Genomic DNA, 7,846 nt, shown 5'->3' with positions numbered 1-7,846 from the left:
CACAGCAACCCGCCAAAGCCTCCACAATTTCTCCTTTACCCAAATCCAGATAGCTGATGTTCTGAAAGAGCTGCAAAATGTGGACCCCTACAAATCAGCCGGGCCAGACAATCTGGACCCTCTCTTTCTAAAATTATCTGCAGAAATTGTTGCAACCCCTATTACTAGCCTGTTCAACCTCTCTTTCATATTTTCTGAGATTCCCAAAGATTGGAAAGCTACCGCGGTCATCCCCCTCTTCAAAGGGGTGACACTCTAAACCCAAACTGCTACAGACCTATATCTATCCTACCCTGTCTTTCTAAGGTCTTCGAAAGCCAAGTCAACAAACAGATTACCGACCATTTCGAATCCCACCGTACCTTCTCCGCTATGCAATCTGGTTTCAGAGCTGGTCATGGGTGCACCTCAGCCACGCTCAAGGTCCTAAACGACATCATAACCGCCATCGATAAGATATATTACTGTGCAGCCGTATTCATCGACCTGGCCAAGGCTTTCGACTCTGTCAATCACCACATTCTTATTGGCAGACTCGAGAGCCTTTGTTTCTCAAATGATTAACTCGCCTGGTTTACCAACTACTTCTCTGATAGAGTTCAGTGTGTCAAATCGGGAGGGCCTGTTGCCCGGACCTCTGGCAGTCTCTATGGGGGTGCCACAGGGTTCAATCCTCGGGCCGACTCTCTTCTCTGTATACATCAATGATGTTGCTCTTGCTGCTGGTGATTCTCTGGTACACCTCTACAGAGGACGAAACCATTCTGTATACTTCTGGCCCCTCGTTGGACACTGTGTTAACTAACCTCCAGACGAGCTTCAATGCCATACAACTCTCCTTCCGTGGACTCCAACTGCTCTTAAACGCAAGTAAAACTAAATGCATGCTATTCAACCGATCACTGCCCGCACCTGCTCACCCATCCAGCATCACTACTCTGGACGGCTCTGACTTAGAATACGTGGACAACTACAAATACCTAGCTGTCTGGCTAGACAGTAAACTCTCCTTCCAGACTCACATTAAGCATCTCCAATCCAAAATTAAATCTAGAATTGGCTTCCTCCATCGCAACAAAGCATCCTTCACTCATGCTGCCAAACATACCCTCGTAAAACTGACCATCCTACCGATCCTCGACTTCTGTGATGTCATCTATAAAATAGCCTCCCACACTACTCAACAAATTGGATGCAGTCTATGACAGTGCCATCCATTTTGTCACCAAATCCCCATACACTACCCACCATTGCGACCTGTACGCTCTCGTTGGTTGGTCCTCGCTTCATACTCGTCGCCAAACACACTGGCTACAGGTTATCTACAAGTCTCTGCTAGGTAAAGCTCCACCTTATCTTAGCTCACTGGTCACCATAGCAAAACCCACTCGTAGCAAGCGCTCCAGCAGGTATTTCTCACTGGTCACCCCCAAAGCCAATTTATCCTTTGGTTGTCTTTCATTCCAGTTCTCTGCTGGCAATGACTGGAACGAACTGCAAAAAATCTCTGAAGCTGGAGACTCATATCTCCTTCACTAGCTATAAGCACCAGCTGTCAGAGCAGCTCACAGATCACTGCACCTGTACATAGCCCATCTGTAAACAGCCCATCTATCTACCTACCTCATCCCCATACAGCATTTATTTATTTATCTTGCTCCTTTGCACCCCAGTATCTCTACTTGCACATTCATCTTCTACACATCTTCCATTCCAGTGTTTCATTGCTTCGCCACCATGGCCTATTTATTGCCTGAACTCCCTTATCTTACTCATTTGCACTCACTGTATACAGACTTTTGTTTTCTTTTGTTCTACTATTGACTATATTTTGTTTATTCCATGCGTAACTCCGTGTTGTTGTATGTGTCGAATTGCTATGCTTTATCTTGGCCAGGTCACAGTTGCAAATGAGAACTTGTTCTCAACTAGCCTACCTGGTTAAATAAAGGTGAAATAAAAAATGAGTGGAATAGTATCAAAAACGTTAAATGCATGGTTTCCATGTGTTTGATGCCATTCCATTTGCGCCATGTCAGCCATTATTATGAGCCGTCCTCCCCTCAGCAGCCTCCTGTGTTACACAAAGTGCTCACGGGGAAAACATTTTCAGTCAATCCATTTGAACTGTGTTGGACACACAGAGGCAATTTACCTGACAGAATATGATGATATTGACAGTTTTGTCTGGCTTTCACAAGGGAGCACAAATCAAATCAAATTGTATTTGTCACATGCTTCGTAAACAACAGGTGTAGAATAACACGGGGGTACCAGAACCGAGTCGATGTGCAGGGGTACGAGGTAATTGAAGTAGATATGTACATATAACTAGGAATGAAGTGACTAGTAAACAGGACAGAAAAATAAACAGGAGCAGCGGCGTATGTGATGAGTCAAAAAAGTTAGTGAAAAAAGGGCTCATGCAGAAAGTCCAAGTAGCTATTTAGTGAACTATTTACCTGACTATTTAGCAGTCTTGTGGCTCAGGAGGAGAAGCAGTACAGGGTTCTGTTGGTTCAAGACTTGGTGCATCAGTACTGCTTGCAGTGCAGTAGCAGAGAGAACAGTCTATGACTTGGTTGGCTGTAGTCTTTGACAATTTGTAGGGTCTTCCTGTGACACCGCCTGGTATAGAGGTCCTGGATGGCAGGGAGCTCGGCCTCAGTGATATACTGGGCCATATGCACTACCAGCCTTTCAAAGCATTTAATGGCCAAAGTGAGTGCAACGGGGCAATAGTCATCTAGACAGGTTACTTTGGCATTCTTGAACACAGGGACTATGGTGTCGGTATTACAGACTGGCTCAGGAAGAAGTTGAAAATGTCAGTGAAGACACATGCCAGCAGGTCAATACATGCTCTGAGAATGGGTCCTGATAATCTGTCTGGCCCGGCGACCTTGTGAATGTTAACCTGTTTTAAAGGTTGTTTTACTCCCATTGGCTACGGAGAGCGTGATCACACAGTTGTCTAGAACAGCTGGTGCTCTCCTGTATGGTTCAGTGTTGCTTGCCTCGAAATGAGCATAGAAAGAATTTAGCTTGTCTGGTAGACTCGGGTCACTGGGCAGTTCGCGGCTGAGTTTCCCTTTATATTCTGTGATAGTTTGCAAGCCCTGCCACATCTGATAAGCGTCAGAGCAGGTGGAGTAGGATTTGATCTTAATCCTGTATTGACGATTGCTAATTTGCTTGACAACTTTCCTACACTATGTGGTATGCTGCTAACTTTTCTTGGGTCACCCATCCCATTAGCGGGATCATTTTCGTCAACATCCGCTGAATTGCAGAGCGCCAAATTCAAATTAAATTACAAAAAATATTTAATTTTTATGAAATCACAAGTGCAATATAGCAAAACACAGCTTGCTTTACAGCAAAAGCTATCCAAGTGTTTATGTTCGGACATCTCTCTCAGCAGACAAAACATTACAAACAGCTAGCAGCAAAGTAGATTGGTCACGAAAGTCAGAAAATGAATAAATTAATTGCTTACCTTGATAATCTTCGGATGTTTGCACTCACGAGACTCCCAGTTACACAATAAATGTTCCTTTGGTTCGATAAAGGTAAGTTTTATATCCAAAAAGCTCCATTTGGTTGGTGCGTTTTGTTCAGAAATCCACAGGCTCGTGCAGGTCATGACAGGCAGACAAAAATTCCAAATAGTATCCGTAAAGTTCGTAGAAACATGTCAAACGTTTTTTATAATCAATCCTCAGGTTGTTTTTACAATAAATAATTTCTAATATTTCACCCGGACCGTAGCTTTTTCAATGGGAGGGAGAGAGAAAATGTCTGCTCCAAGCTGTTGCGCATATGCAAAACTCTGCTGGCACCCAGCCAACCACTGACGCAATGTGATAGTTCTCGCTAATTTTTCATAATAAAAGCCTAAAACTATGTCTAAAGACTGTTCACACCATGTGGAAGCCATAGGGAAAGGAATCTGGTTGATATCCCTTTAAATGGATGGAAGGCATGCAATGGAACAGGGAGATTTGTTTCTCTTAGGCACTTCCAGGTTGGATTTCCTCAGGTTTTCACCTGCTATATCAGTTCTGTTATACTCACAGACAATATTTTGACAGTTTTGGTAACTTTAGAGTGTTTTCTATCCTAATCTGACAATTATATGCATATTTTAGATTCTGGGCCTGAGGAATAGGCAGTTTAATTTGGGTACATTTTTCATTCAAACATCAAAATACTGCCCCCTACACTGAACAGGTTAATGTTGCTCTGTTGGTTGCTAGATACTGTAGTCAGCAAGATATTATTGCAAGTATGCTAATTTGGTCACAATTTCGCTAATTAAATATATTTTAAGATAAATCAGTTGTAGACAATTGGGTGGCATTCATTTAGCTACCTAGTATAGCTAGCTTGCTACATTAAAAATAAAAACGTTTTGAAAGCTAGTTGCACTCTGTAACCCAACATAACAATATGCTCACTGTCAGGGTTGCTATGGTTTCAGAGTAACATGCTTCACAAATCAATAAAGCCACACTACAGATTTACTGCTGTGCAATTGTTTTTCAACCGAAATAAATGCCTCTATTAAATGTGTGGCTCAAACATTCGGCAATAAATGTTGTTAAATTGGTAAAAATATTTTTTTTATTATGTGTATCCAAAAGTAATGAAAAGTAATTACTTTTTTCTTTTTTTTTAGAGGGTGGATCAGCGTAATATTGCGGAAAGACTGTTGCTTCCATCAATGTAATTGTCTGCATCATTTCCAATCCCCCATATATATATTTTTGTAAATACAGTGGGGAGAACAAGTATTTGATACACTGCCGATTTTGCAGGTTTTCCTACTTACAAAGCATGTAGAGGTCTGTAATTTTTTCATAGGTACACTTCAACTGTGAGATACGGAATCCTGAACAGAAATCCAGAAAATCACATTGTATGATTTTAAGTAATTAATTTGCATTTTATTGCATGACATAAGTTTTTGATACATCAGAGAAGCAGAACCTAATATTTGGTACAGAAACCTTTGTTTGCAATTACAGAGATCATATGTTTCCTGTAGTTCTTGACCAGGTTTGGACACACTGCAGCAGGGATTTTGGCCCACTCCTCCATACAGACCTTCTCCAGATCCTTCAAGTTTCGGGGCTGTCGCTGGGCAATGCGGACATTCGGCTCCCTCCAAAGATTTTCTATTGGGTTCAGGTCTGGAGCATGGCTAGGCCACTCCAGGTCCATGAGATGCTTCTTACGGAGCCACTGCTTAGTTGCCCTGGCTGTGTGTTTCGGGTCGTTGTCATGCTGAAAGACCCAGCCACGAACCATCTTCAATGCTCTTACTGAGGGAAGGAGGTTGTTGGCCAAGATCTCACGGTACATGGCCCCATCCATTCTCCCCTCAATACGGTGCAGTCGTCCTGTCCCCTTTGCAGAAATGCATCCCCAAAGAATGATGTTTCCACCTCCATGCTTCACAGCTGGGATGGTGTTCTTGGGGTTGCACTCATCCTTCTTCTTCTTCCTCCAAACACGGCGAGTAGAGTTTAGACCAAAGGGGGACCTTGCGTGCGCTGCAGGATTTTAATCCATGACGGCGTAGTGTGTTACTAATGGTTTTCTTTGAGACTGTGGTTCCAGCTCTCTTCAGGTCATTGGCCAGGTCCTGCCGTGTAGTTCTGAGCTGATCCCCCACCTTCCTCATGATCATCTTACATGGAGCCCTGGACCGAGGGTGATTGACCGTCATCTTGAACTTCTTCCATTTTCTAATAATTGCACCAACAGTTGTTGCCTTCTCACCAAGCTGCTTGCCTATTGTCCTGTAGCCCATCCCAGCCTTGTGCAGGTCTACAATTCTACCCCTGATGTCCTTACACAGCTCTCTGGTCTTGGCCATTGTGAAGAGGTTGGATTCTGTTTGATTGAGTGTGTGGACAGGTGTCTTTTATACAGGTAACGAGTTCAAACAGGTGCAGTTAATACAGCTAATGAGTGGAGAACAGGAGGGCTTCTTAAAGAAAAACTAGGTCTGTGAGAGCCGGAATTCTTACTGGTTGGTAGGTGATCAAATACTTGTGTCCTGCAATAAAATGCAAATTAATTACTTAAAAATCATACAATGTGATTTTCTGGATTTTTGTTTTAGATTCCGTCTCTCACAGTTGAAGTGTACCTATGATAAACAATTACAGACCTTTACATGCTTTGTAATTTGGAAAACCTGCAAAATCGGCAGTGTATCAAATACTTGTTCTCCCCACTGTATATATATCCATATATATATACACATATGCATACATATACATACACATACCTATATAGATATACATACTTTTTTAAGAATATACCTTTACTATTCCCCGCAAACCCTACCACCCTTCCCCCAATTGGAGTGAACTAATAAACAATAGCACTTAGGCTTCTACCTTCAGTTTATACAACTTATACACATTTTACAGACACAATATATTTTACAATAGTAATATTTGGTTTGTTTTTAGTCCTTCCTCTATTTCTGATGTACATCCAGTTTGATTTCTATTTGTACATGTGCTATTTCACAGATTTTCTGAACCTATATTCATTTTACAGACCCCATATGTTTTACTTTGGTTATCTTGTTATTAGTCCCACCCTTCAGCCCCATTCAACCCCTGCCATCTATCTCTCAACACCATCCATTTTGGAACGGACTGCCGACCGCCGCCGGAAACTCCAGACTGCGGACCACCGCCGGAGACTCCGGACTGCCACCGGAGACTCCGGACTGCGGACCGCCGCCGGAGACTCCGGACTGTCGCCAGAGGCTCCAGACTGTGGACTGTCTCAGGAGGTTTCGGACTGGGAAACGTCGCCGGAAGCTCCGGACTGGGAAACGTCGCCGGAAGCTCTGGACTGTGGAGGCGCACTGGAGGCCTGATGCGTGGGACCGGTACAGGTGGCACCGGGCTGATGACATGCACCTCAGGGCGAGTGCGGGGAGGAGGCACAGGACGTACTGGACTGTGGAGGTGCACTGGAGACAGAGTACGTATGGCCAGCACAGGATATACTGGGCCGTGGAGACGCATTGGAGGTCTGGAGTGTAAAGCTGGCACAACGCGTCCTGGCTGGATGCTCATTTTAGCCCGGCAAGTGCGGGGCGCTGGCACAGGACACACTGGGCTGTGAAGGCACACTCGCGACACAGTGCGTAGAGCCGGCGCAGGATATACTGGACCGTGGAGACGCACTGGAGGTCTGGAGCGCAGAGCTGGCACAACGCGTCCTGGCTGGATGCTCCCTTTTGTGCGGGGCGCTGGCACAGGGCGCATTGGGCTGTGAAGGCGCACTGGCGACACAGTGCGTAGTGCCGGCACAGGATATCCTGGACCGAGGAGGCATACTGGAGACCAGGAGCGCTGAGCCGGCACAACCCATCCTGGCTGGGTGCTCACTTACGCATGGCAAGTGCGAGGAGCTGGCACAGAACATACCGGGCTGTGGATGCGCACTGGGAGACACATGGCGTATCTCCGCAAAACACTGGTCCCACGCTCCTCACGGCGACTGTCTTGCTCCACCAAACCATCCACTCTACCTCATCACTCCCCGCAACCATCTCACAATACTCCTCACTCAGTCTATCCCAATACTCATTTTCGCTCTCAAACTCTCCCCTCGGCTTCGGCAACCAACCCGTGTGCCCCCGCCCCCAAAAATTGGGTGGGCTGCCTCTCGGGCTTCCTTCTTGGTCGTGAACTTCGGAGTCGCTGTTGGTCCTTCTGCGCTGCCTCCGCCTGCTTTCATGACAGGGTCCCTGCCATAACCTCCTCCCATGTCCATGATGTCCTCCACTCACTTTTCTCCCGGGCCCAGG

This window comes from Oncorhynchus nerka, linkage group LG12, assembly GCF_034236695.1.
Source record: "Oncorhynchus nerka isolate Pitt River linkage group LG12, Oner_Uvic_2.0, whole genome shotgun sequence".
NCBI classification, from domain to species: Eukaryota; Metazoa; Chordata; class Actinopteri; order Salmoniformes; family Salmonidae; genus Oncorhynchus; species Oncorhynchus nerka.
This window is presented reverse-complemented; position numbering follows the sequence as displayed.